This window comes from Castor canadensis, chromosome 15, assembly GCF_047511655.1.
Source record: "Castor canadensis chromosome 15, mCasCan1.hap1v2, whole genome shotgun sequence".
NCBI lineage: Eukaryota > Metazoa > Chordata > Mammalia > Rodentia > Castoridae > Castor > Castor canadensis.
The window spans coordinates 61,141,264-61,154,029 of record NC_133400.1 but is presented as its reverse complement, the minus strand read 5'-3'; positions in this window follow the sequence as shown (position 1 = coordinate 61,154,029).

The following is a 12,766-nucleotide window of genomic DNA, read 5'->3' as shown; positions in this document are numbered from 1 at the left end:
TCCTGTAGTTTGGTGCTGCCTGTCCTTTTATGGTTATGTTGGGTTTCACTTTGTGTGTGCAGAATCCCTTGAAGAATCTTTTGTAGTGGTGGCTTTGTGGTCACATATTGTTTTAGTTTCTGCTTATCATGGAGGACTTTTATTGCTCCATCTATTTTGAATGATAGTTTTGCTGGGTAGAGTATCCTTGGATTAAAGTTATTTTCATTCAGTGCCTGGAAGATTTCACCCCACACTCTTCTTGTTTTTAATATTTCTGTTGAGAAGTCTGTTGTGATTTTGATGGGTTTACCTTTGTATGTTACTTATTTTTTCTCTCTTACAGCCTTCAATATTCTTTCCCTAGTTTCTGTACTTGTTGTTTTAATGATGATATGTCGTGGGGTAGTTCTATTTTGATCTGGTCTGTTTGGTGTCCTGAAGGCCTCTTGCATCTGTATGGGAATATCTTTGTCTAGATTTGGGAAATTTTCCGTTATTATTTTGTTGAATAGATTACGCATTCCCTTTGCTTGCACCTCTTCTTCTTTGATGCCCATGATTCTCAAGTTTGGTCTTTTGATGGAGTTGGTGAGTTCTTGCATTTTCTTTTCACAGGTCTTGAGTTGTTTGATTAATAGTTCTTTGGTTTTTCCTTTAATTACCCTTTCATCTTCAAGTTCTGAGATTCTGTCTTCTATTTGTTCTATTCTGCTGGATTGGCCTTCCATTTTGTTTTGCAGTTCTGTTTCGTTCTTTTTTCTGAGGTTTTCCATATCCTGAGTTGTTTCCTCTTTAATGTTGTATATTTTTGTCTTGAGTTCATTTATCTGTTTATTAATTCTGTTCTCTGTTTCACTTTGGTGTTTATACAGTGCTTCTATGGTTTCCTTTATTTCTTCTTTTGCTTTTTCAAATTCTCTATTTTTGTTGTCTTGGAATTTCTTGAGTGTCTCCTGTACATTTTGCTTGACCCTATCCAGTATCATCTCTATAAAATTCTCATTGAGTTCCTGTAGTATGTCTTCTTTTAAATTATTCTTGTGGGCTTCATTGGGTTCTTTGGCATAGTTCATCTTCATGTTGTTGGAGTCTGGATCTTTGTATCTGTTTTCTTCATTTCCCTCTGGTTCCTGTACTAACTTTGCTGTGGGGAAACTGGTTTTCCTGTTTTTTCTGTCTTGCCATCATTGCCCTTGATATTGTTATTGTCCCTGTACTGTGTGCAATTAAGTATTTTCTGGCTTGTAATAATAGCACTAGTAATATTTAGAATGGAAGGGTGAGAGGGGATAGAAAGCAAAGAAGTTAAAGGAAAATGGAAAAACAAATAATCAAGTAGGAAAAAAAACCAAAGAAACAAAAAAAGTTTCAAAGATATAAACAGGGAGAGACAGTGTACTAATCAACCGTAAGCTGAAAAGGCATTAGAGAGACAGAGAGAGGATTGAAAATAAAAAATAAAAAGAGTAAAGATGAGAATAAAAATAAAACAATAAGTAAATGAAGAAAAAAATATATATATAAAATAAAATAAAATAAAACAAAATAAAAACTAAAAAATAAAAACTTCCAAGTTCAAATGCAATGAAATTTCAGTTTCAATAATTTTGGTGTTCGTCCCTCAGCCTGCAATCCTGGAGATGGTGCCTCAGATGTTGTTCTGTAGTTGTCTCATCAAAGGGGAGACATAAAGTAGAACAAAACTTCCCCCTGAAAAAAAGAAGCCCACCAAGTGTCCCAAGTTCAAATGCAATACAGTTTCAGTAAGGTTTTCAGCATGCAGGTGTAGTTCAGTTGTTGTCTCATCAAAGGTAGGGAGAGAGAAAAAAAAGAGTCTGGAGACAGGTCTGCGGCTGTGGCTAGACTGCCCACTGCTATCAGCCTGCTGTTGCTAGAGGCATTATTTATGCAGATCTCAGGAGTGAGCTTAACACTCTCCTGGCCCCACAGTCTTTGTTTACTCAGAGTCCTGTGTGCAAGCTGCTGCTACAAGCTTTCCCCTTTCCAAGCACACTGGGAGAGGTGACACTGCACCCGCTTTCTCAGGCCTGCGTATTTACAGTTCACGTGGGAGGTGGGTCTTCCCCCCTCTCATGTGGAGTTTTCCTCCCTCCGCCACTCTCACCAGCTTTCCCACTCCTGGTTGCTGGGTGTGCGCTCTGCCCCCACTCCCGCCAGAGCCTCTCCTGCCTGCCCGGCTTATTTATTTACAGTTCCGGGAAGGATTCCCCTCCCCTCTTTGAGTGCTCCAGCCTCTTTGCCATGTGTCTTTATTGTTCTTATTGCTTATTACTCAGTTCCTCTTTTTTCCCCAGGTGGGGGTCGGTCTGTCCAGGGGGCTATGCTGATCTGGCCCAGGGTTGTCTGTGGAAGTACAGCATACTGCTTAGCTCACCTTGTCAGCATCTTCCCAAGCTGTCTGGATATGGGTGACTGGCGGCCTGGGGGCCCTCGTTTTTCCATTTAACGTGAAGTGGAGATTCTCTGTGCAGGCTGGAGGTGTGGAAGGGTCAAAGTTTTGCCGCTTCTTGGTGGCCTTGCTTGCAAGGTGTGTCTCCAGCATTTATCCAAGATTTCACTGTAGGAGGCACGCTTTCTGCTTCCTCCCTCTAGCTGCCATCTTGGAATCCCTCTGGTGTTGAATCTTAACAAAGACTTTTTCTGCATCTATTGAGATGATCAAGTGGTTTCTGTCTTTGCCTCTATTAATGTGCTGTATTAAATTTATTGATTTGCTTATGTTGAACCATCCCTGCAAACCTGGGATAAAACAGACTTGGTCATGGTGAACAATCTTTCTGATACATTGTTGTATTCAATTTGCCATTATTTTATTGAGGATTTTTGCATTGATGTTCATTAAGGAGATTGGCGTGTAGTTCTCCTTCTTGGAAGTGTCCTTGTCTGGTTTGGGGATGAATGTAATACTGGCTTCATAGAATGAGTTAAGCAGTGTTCCTTCCCTATTTCATGGAAAAGTTTAAGGAGAGTTGGTATTAGTTCTTCATCAAAGGTCTGGTAGAATTCAGCTGAGAATCTGTCAGGTCCTGGACTTTTCTTTTTTAGGAAACTCTTTATTGGTGCTTCAGTTTCATTACATGTTATAGATCTGTTTCAGTGGTTCATATCCTCTTGGTTCAGTTTTGGATGGTCATAAGTATCTAGAAATTTGCCCATTTCTTCAAGATTTTCAAATTTATTGCAAAGAAGTTCTCAAAGTTAGTTTCTAATGATTCCCTGTATTTCTTTGGTGTTTGTTGTTATCTCCCCTTTTTCATTTTCTGATTTTACTAATTTTGGTCTTTTCCCTCCTCATTTTAGTAAGATTTGCCAAGGGCTTGTCAATATTGTTTATTTTTTCAAAGAACCAGCTTTTTGTTTCATTGATTTTGGAATGGTTTTATAGTCTCTATTTCATTGATTTTGGCCCTTATTTTTTTATTATTTCTCTCCGTCTGCTTGTTTGGGTTTTGCTTGTTCTTATTTTTCTAGGAGTTTGAGGTGTAGCATTAGGTCATTTATTTGAGATCTTTCTGTCCTTTTAATGTGTGTACTCATGGCTATAAATATTCCACTTAGGACTGCATTTGCTATGTCCCATAGGTTCTGGAAGGTGGTGGTTTCATTTACATTAACTTCCAAGAACCTTTTGATTTCCTCTCTTATTTCTACTATGACTCACTGATCATTGAGCAATGTGTTATTCAGCCTCTAATTATTTGCATATTTTTTGCTGTTGCTTTTGTTGTTGAGTTCTAGTTTTACTGCATTGTGATCAGATAGAATGCAGGGGGTTATTTCTGTTTTCTTATATGTGTTGAGTTTTGCTTTGTGCCCTAAGATATGATTTATTTTGGAGAAAGTGCCATGGGTTGCTGAGAATAATGTATATTGTGCTGTTGTCAGATGAAATATTCTGTAGATGTCAGGTCTATTTGATCTATAGTGTGATTTAGTTCTAGGATTTCTTTATTGATTTTTTTTTTGTTTGGATGACCTATCTATTGGTGATATGGGGGTATTAAAATCTCCCAGTACCACTGTCTTGGAGTCTATATGTGCTTTTAAGTCCTTTAGTGTATGTTTGATGAAATTAGGTACACTGACATAGGGTGCATATAGGTTGATAATTATTTCCTTTTGATGTATTGCCCCTTTTATTAGTATAGAGTGTCCTTGTCTCATTTGACCAATATAAGTTTGAAGTCTACTTTGTCTGATATAAGTATTGCTATCCCTGCCTGTTTTGGGGGGCCATTATCTTGGTAAATCTTCTTCCAGACTTTTACCCTAAGACAGTGTTTATTTCTGTCAATATGATGGGTCTCTTGTAAACAACAGATTGTCAGATCTTCCTTTTTAACAGTTTGCCAAAATGTGTTGAGTCCATTGACAGTTAGTTGTTTTGTTGTTTAAGGATTTGATTGTGTGCCCCCAAATCACTGCTATTCTCTGATTATTTGTCGTTTCATCTCCTGTGGTATTTAATACTTCTGGTCCTCTCATGGTTTTGTTTGCTTTCAGCTTCTGTGTGTAGAATTCCTTGTAGAATCTTCCGTAGTGGTGGCTTGGTGGTCATGTAATGTTTTAGTTTTTGTTTATTGTGAAAGATTTTTATTGCTCCATCAATTTTGAATGATAGTTTTGCTGGGTAGAATATGCTAGGGTTGAAGTTATTTTCATTCACTGCCTGAAATATCTCACTCCATGCCCTTCTGGCTTTTAAGGTTTCCATTGAGAAATCTGCAGATTTCTATTTTGATGGGTTTATCTTTATACATTATTTTTTTTCTCTCTCATAGCCTTCAACATTCTTTCTCTGTTCTCTGTGCTTGTTGTTTTAATGATAATATGCTGTAGAGAGGTTTGATTTTGGTCAAGTCTGTTTGATGTCCTAGAGACTACCTGTACCTGAATGGGCAAAACTTTCTCGAGATTTGGGGAATTTTCTGTTATTATTTTATTGAATATATTATGTATCCCTTTGGCTTGCACCTCTTCTCCTTCTTCAATGTCCATGATTCTCAGGCTTGGTCTTTTGATGGAGTTGCTAAGTTCTTGCATTCCTCTTCATAGCTCTTGAGTTGTTTGACTCAAGAAAAAAAATTGTTTTTTCTTTAATTTCTATTTTATCTTTGAGCTCTGAGATTCTGTCTTCCACTTGTTCTAGTCTGCTGGAATGGCCTTCCACTGTGTTTTTTGTTTGACTACAGGGACTTTTTATTTCCAGGATTTCTGTTTTATTCTTTCTTCTGAGGATTTCCATATCTTTGTTCAACTCCTCTTTTATATTTTGTGTTGTCATATTTAGTTCACATATCTCTTTTTGTAATGTCCTTTGTTTCACTTTGGTGTTGAAGACTGTCTGAGTTCATTTGTTTTTGTGTCTTCTCATGTTCTTAAATTTTGGTGTCTTGAAATTTCTTGAGTGCATCTTGTACATTATGGTTAACAGTGTCTGGTATCTTCTTCATGATTTTCTCTGTGATTTATTCCAAGATTTCCTCTTTGAGCAATTTTTTGTAGGCATCACTTGGCTCCTTAGTGACATTTATGATTGTTTTGTTGGGGTCAGTAACTTGGTATCCATTTTCTTCAATAGGAAAATAGTGATGGTAAAGTTAATAGCACAGAAGGAAAACAAAAACAAAAACACCAGGTACTGCAAAATTAAATGTTCTGTCTGTTGGGTAAAGGTTCTGGAGTTATTCCTTTGGCATCCAATCCTGGTATTGGTGTACAAGTGGGAGCTCTGATGTGGTCTCACCAGGTGTCTGGTTTGTGAGTAGTATTTGGTTCCTTCTGTCCAAGGGCAAATTGTGATTGGGAGCTGAGGTAACTTACTGCCAGTTCATGCAGGGTGGTCAGAGCTGTTGTTGTTTTCCCCAGGCAGCAGCTGCATTGCCTATAGCTGCAACTGTTTCATCAGCTCCTCCCCCAGCAAAGTTAGGCAATTCAGTTTTGAGTACTGCCCATTGTCCCATGAGACCAGCTCTGGAATCCACCACCTGTCCAGCTTTGGGAAATTTGCTTGTCACCCCATTCCCCACTCTCAGCCTTTGTTGTTTTTCCCAAGTTCATTCACTGAGAGTTTGGCTCCTTGATCCATCCCCATTCTCCAGGGCAGGTTCAGCATTCCACACCCACCTCTGCTGTCGGTGTTAGACTACAATTCACTGTTTATGCTTTTCAGTTTTGTTGGGGAGGGATTCAATCTGCCCAGGGGCTGTGCTGAATTGTGTTCCTGAGGGGTAGGTAAGGGAGTCCTGTGTGATTTTCATCTGTTTGTTATATAGATTCATGCAAGCAGCTTTGGAGCGTTCTGGCAGGGACAAATGACATGACTCTTCTCTCAGTGCAGCACAGTACAGGGAGACTTTCCATGGGTTAGGGGTCCAGGATGTCACAGAGTTCAATTCTCATTGATGCTCTATCTTCTATTTGTTGAGAAAAATTAAAAAAGAATGGCCAGGGGGACTTTTCCCCAGGTAGGACACGCCTTGCTGACTGTCAGGTAGGATTTTCCCAGCTGTTAGGTGGAATTAAAAGCTGTTTTAAGAGATATTACCAAGCAGTTAAAAACAGAAGAACTGTTCATACACACATACACATAACAACTCAGATGGCTCTCCAGGGCATTGGGCTGAATGAGGAATAAAAAAATAAACTAGTCTTTAAAGGCCATAGACCATGTGATTCCATTCATCTAACATTCTGAAATGTTCCTGGGAAAGGCAGGAGTTAGGAGTGGGAGGGAGAAAGGGGCAGTATGAGTACAAAGAGATAGAACAAGAGAGATCCTATGGAAATGGTGCTGTTCTGTATCTTAACTATGGTAGTTGTTCACTATTTACACTTGTGAGAAAAAGACATAGAAATACACACCCACATGCACACTCATTGAACCAATATTGGTCTCCTGGTTTTAATACTGTACAGCTCTGTAAGCCAAAATCATTGTGGAAACTGAGCCCAGTTTCTCTACTATCTCTGCAACTCCTTGCAAATCTTTTCAAAATAAAAAGTTTTTAAAAAAATAAAAGAAAGGATTTTTAAAGTAAAAGTAAAATCAAATTTTGGTTTTTGAAAATACAAATGAAGCAGATTAAACCCCCAACAAGTCTGATGAAAGGGAAAAAAGAAGATGAAAATGATAAAACTGGGGCTGGTAGAGTGGCTCATGTGGTAAGAGCACCTGCCTAGCAAGTGTGAGGGCCCAAGTTCAACTCCAGCACTGCCAAAATAAATAAATAAATAAAATTGCATAGGAATACATTAATATAGATAGAGGAATATAGATAAATAGAGGAAACCTTAAAATTTTGTTGCAGGATATAAAATAAGAACTGAATAAATAGAAAGATGTGACATGTTTCTGGATGGCAAGACTTTGTAAAATGTCACTATTATAAATTAATAAACAAATTAATTCAGTGGCTATCAGAATTCCTTAGAATATTATTTTGTATTGATTGCTAAAATGTCTTTTTAAAAATAGGGAGAGGAGAACTTGCTTTATAAATATATTGTAAATCAAAATGGTTATGATTTGGCATCAGCCCACACTGGTGGAATACAGTAGACTCTAAAAACAGACTCAACTGCAAATGGGAACTTATCCTTTGATGACACGCTCATGATCCATCTAGCACCTCAGCCTTACACAACCTCAAGCATAAACAGAGTTATAAACTTGAATCATTCCCCAAAACCCATTGCCAAGCACTTCTCTGACATTGCCTATTTCTCCAGATCACCTGTTGTGGCATATGTATATGAAAATATTGCACCTCATTGGAGCAATATTGGTGTACCTCACCCACTCTTTGATTCTACAGTTTTTGCTGACTTCATTTCCCTCTTTATTCAGTTTAAATTTGGTAAAGCATCATTGCAATATTTGTTCCTGATGGTTTCTTACAGATAACTCATGCACTTATTTTCTGTTCAGTGACTTAGAAAATTCCCAGCCCTGGTCAAATACAATTTTTCACCCACTCTGTGCCCCCAGCAGAACATGCCTAGAGAAAAATACACAATTAAACTGATTAGCCTCTATTTTGGACCACAAATCTCAACCACTTTGCACTGTGTTATGGTTTGAATATGAAATGCCCCTCATAGGCTCATGTGCTGAAGGTTTGGTTCCCAGCTGGTGGCCCTACTTAAGAGGTGCTAGAAACTTTAAGAGGTAGGGTCACGCTGGAGGAAGTAAGTCACTGGGATGGGTTCTTTGGGGGAGGGGTGTCTTGTTCCTGACATTTCCTGTCTCTCTGCTTCCTGTCAGCATGAGGTGAGCCGCTTTGCCCCACCACATGCTCCCCACCATGATGTTCAGTCTCTCCTCAGGCTGACAGCAATGGAACCAGCCAAACATTCACTGAAACCATGTGCTAAAATAGACCTTTCCTTTCTCCTTTTAAATAGTTTTTCTCAGATAGTTGTCAAGTTCAGAATCTAATACAGAAAACTGGTACCAGAGAAGTGGGGTTGTAGCTGTGACTACCTGAAAATGAGGTCCAGATCTGAAACAAGTTTGTGGAAAAAATTTAGACAAGTTTGGAGATGTGGGCTAGATAAGTCTAAGAATTCTATAAAAAGAGTAATGGATGATTCTGGTAGGAGTACAGAAGACCAGAAAAGACTGCACTAATAATGTTTCAGATGGGAAGGTGAGTTCTATTGGAAACTGGAATGGAAACCATTCATGTTAGATTGTGGCAAAGAACATACTCGTTTACATTCTGTCCATGCCCTAAGACTTTGTGGGAAGTCCATTTGAAAGATGATGGACCAATCTGGTGGAAAATCATTCAAGATGTGTCATGGTTATTGTTGGTTTTAGCCCATTACAATAGAATTGTGAGCAAAAAATGGATTTGAAAGGTTTGAAAAACTTGCAGTTTCCCCAGAAAAGAAGCAGTGTGAAGTGGGGGCCAAGGAAAGTTTGGCTCCTGAAGAGATTAGGACCATAAAAAAAAACTTTGCACTGGGACAATGGGAAGCTTGTGCACATCTCAAGAAGTAGCCAGAGGCCACCCATGGCAAGATCAGGCTGTAAAGTTTTTAACTCATTTGAAAGACTTGCTTTGAGAAAGAGCTCCTGCACACCCTGCTCCCATAGTGCTGCATAGGGAAGTGTCACCCTATATTTAGCCACCCAGGACTCAGAAGATGCTGAAGCAATGGTCCAAGGGGGCCCAGGTACAGCTGAAGCTGGTGGAAGAACATGGCATCAACCACATAATCTTAGTTTTGTATGTATGCAGAATGCAGGGGTTATGGGGTCATGGAGGCTTCCACCCAGATTTCAAAGTAAGACCTGGGAGGCCAGGCAATGTATGGCAGGGTCAGCATCACTGACAATAGCCTGTGAGAAGACAATGCTTGAAGCTGGGAGAGTGAAGTCAAAGATGCAGTGCAGACCCCAGGAAGTTAAATTCTAGAAACATCTGCCAATGATAGCTGTAGGCAGTGTGTACAGCCAGTCCAAGAGTGATACCATGTGGACTGCAAAGGGCAAGGCATAGGGCTGGGCTGCCTAAAATCTCTGGAGCTCACATCACACCACAATGTGTCCTGGGTGCCAGACACAGATTATAGGACTATTTTTTTCCTTAGTGGGTTTTGATGTTGCTTTAATTCCTTCTTTCTATCCACCCCCAAACCACATTCCTTATATTTGAAATGGGAATACTTATTCTGTGTCATTGTATACATAATGTGCTTTTTATTATTGTTGTACTGGGGGTACATTGTAACATTTACAAAAGTTCTTGCAATATAACATAGTTGAAGTCACCCCTCCATCATTCTCCTTTATCTCCCCTCTCCCATTCCTGGAATAGTTTCAACAGGTCCCATTTTTTCCATTTACATACATGTGTACATAGTATTTCCATCATATTCACCCTCCTACACCCATTCCTTATATGGGCTCACAGCTAAGAATTTGCCTTGCATCTCAGTAGAGATATTAGGCTTGTACTTTTGAGAAATGCTGGAAATGTTGAGATTTTGGGGGACTCTTGGAGATGGGCTAAATACCTTTTGCATGAGATGGACATGAGTCTTTGGAGGCAGAATGTGATGGTTTGAATATGAAATGTTCCCCATAGGCTCATGTGTTGAAGGCTTCACTCTTAACTGGTGGTACTATTTTAGGAAGTGTGTAAAGTTGAGGAAGTAGGGTCTAACTGGAGGAAGTAGGCCATGTGGGGCAGATCATGAGGGGCATCTTGTCCCTGGCCCCTTCCTGTCTCTCTTCCTGCTTCCTGTCCACATAAGATGAGCTATTTCACTTCACTATATGTTTGCTGCCATGATGTTCAGTCTCACCTCAGGCTCACAGCAATGGAATTAGCTGACCATGGATTGAAAGGTCTGAAACCATGAGCCAAAACAGACCTTTCCTTCTTTTAAATTCTCTCAGGTATTGTCACACCGATGAATGTCTAACACACTTGCTTGTCAATTTTGCCATATTCCCCTAATAAAATTTATCTCTTAGATTACTATTGCCCATCCTTTTTTTCCCTCAAAACCTCTCTGCTACTCACCTTGGTGAGGATTGTTCTCACATGGATAACAAAGAAGCAATTGGAAGATATTTTACCATTCTCCTGCCCAAAACCTATATACTTGTTTGCACCTGTGCCCATATGAAGTCCTCCTGTCTGATATAGGGCTGCACCATCTCTGCTCCCATCTAAAGACACTACTTTCACTCAAGGAGAGGACCTCATCCTTACTTACCTACTCAAGAACTTTGCTCCTACAAGTTTGCATCCTTGGGAATGTTTATTATTTTCTCTCTCTACAATGTATCATGCCCATCAATATACATTCTGTAGTATCTTCCATCCTATCTCTTCCTGGAGCCAAATTACCTCTCATTGACAACTCCATTCCAGCAAGGTGTCTATTCTTTGCCTCTACTTTCTTCTTTCCCAACGTTTTTGTAAGCCCACCAAACCCTCATTTCACCACCCCTCTAAACTCTATCAAGGTCATCAATGACCTTTGTATTACCAAATCCAAATGTAAATTCTCTGTTCATATGTCTCAACTCTCAATAGCAGGGGGGGGGTAAAGTAAAAGCATTTTATGCCAACAGAACCTGGAGACAGACTTCTGGTCTTGAATCAGTTGTGAACACGTGGGCAAATTACTTACCTCCCAGTGCCAAGATTTCTTTATTTGTAAAAGGAAACTAATACTATTCTAATACTATGTTAAAGGGGTTTGGAAGGATTCCATAACATAGTATGTGTAAAACACTTTGGAAATGTCTGGCAAGCCATCAGCATTTAGTAAATTTTGTCTATTATCACAATCAATTGTTCCCTTCTATTGATTATATTGATTCATATACTCCTGATTTTTCTGGCAGATCTTTCTCAGTCTCCTTTGCTAGTTTTGCCCAGTAGCATCTAAATAGTGCAAGGTAGTACGATTTATTAGATTTTCTCCTCTATTTGTAGACACAGTCTCTACCTCAATGATCTATGTATGACATTTGTGTCATTATATGCTGATTCTTTTTAAATATATGTATTCCCAGCTCTCTCCTCTTCCCTAAGCCTGACTCATGTCTAAATCTCTACTCAAATTTCCACTAGAATATCCAAGAGTCTACACAAGTTTAATATGTTCAAAGTAACTGTCCTCTCCAAGTCTGTTTCATCCTCTGTATTTGCCATCTTGAAATGCCATTACACAGTTGCAAATGCTATACGCCCCAGGAATCATCCTGTGATTCCTCCCTTCCTCATCTTCATCTAATCTACCAGAAAGTCTTACTATATCTTCTTTCAGATTATGCATCATTATATACTCTGAACAATGTACAACTCAGTGATTTCACTATGCAAACATCACAGTATATGTACACAATCTGACTACAGTATCATTAGTTATATCGTCCACATTAAAATGTCATTATGTAGCACATGACTTTGTATCTTAGATCTGATCAGTTCTCACCACCTTTATTCCAATCCACCAGCATCCCCTTCCGTAGGTTTGTCAGTCCCCTATGGAGAATGCTCTTCTCCCAGGTTTATGCACAGCAGGATCTTCTTGCTACTTAGGTCTCAGCTCAAATGTCACTTGCTCAGAGGACTTGCCTGAGACTGACTACATTTTTTATCTACTATGGTTATTTCCTACCCATCGCTGTTATTTCAACATCAAGTACTTTGTTTACAGTAAGTTCTCCACCCTACCACATAAACCACATGACAGCATTGGCTTTCATTTATTGATCACTCTATTCCTAGGATCTAGAACAGTGCCTGGCTTTGCTATCAGCCTGGAAATAAATAAAAATCATAAACACAAATAAATTCCAGATGGATTACATACCATGAAATGAAAGACAAAAACGAGTGAACAATAAAACTATGAAACATCAAGAGAAAATATGTAAGAACACAGGGCTAGGGGGATGGCTCAAGTGGTAGAGCACCTGCCAAGCAAGTGTGAGGCCCTGAGTTCAAACTCCAGTGTAGCCAATCTATGTTCATCTGTGTGTGTATTTCTATAATCTTGAGATAGGATTACCTTCATACTTAAGGAAATCCAGAAGCCATAAAAAGAAAGATGAATATCTTTGTCCACAAAAAAGTGAACTAATTTTTTTAAGTGACTGCTCTATTCAGGAGGGTATACCCAAACCCAAATTGGTTCTTACACTCTCCCAAGAATATGCCATATACTAAAGGATTGGAAAAAAAATTTTAATAGTGAACTTAGTGGAGAACATGAGCATGTCAAGAAAGAT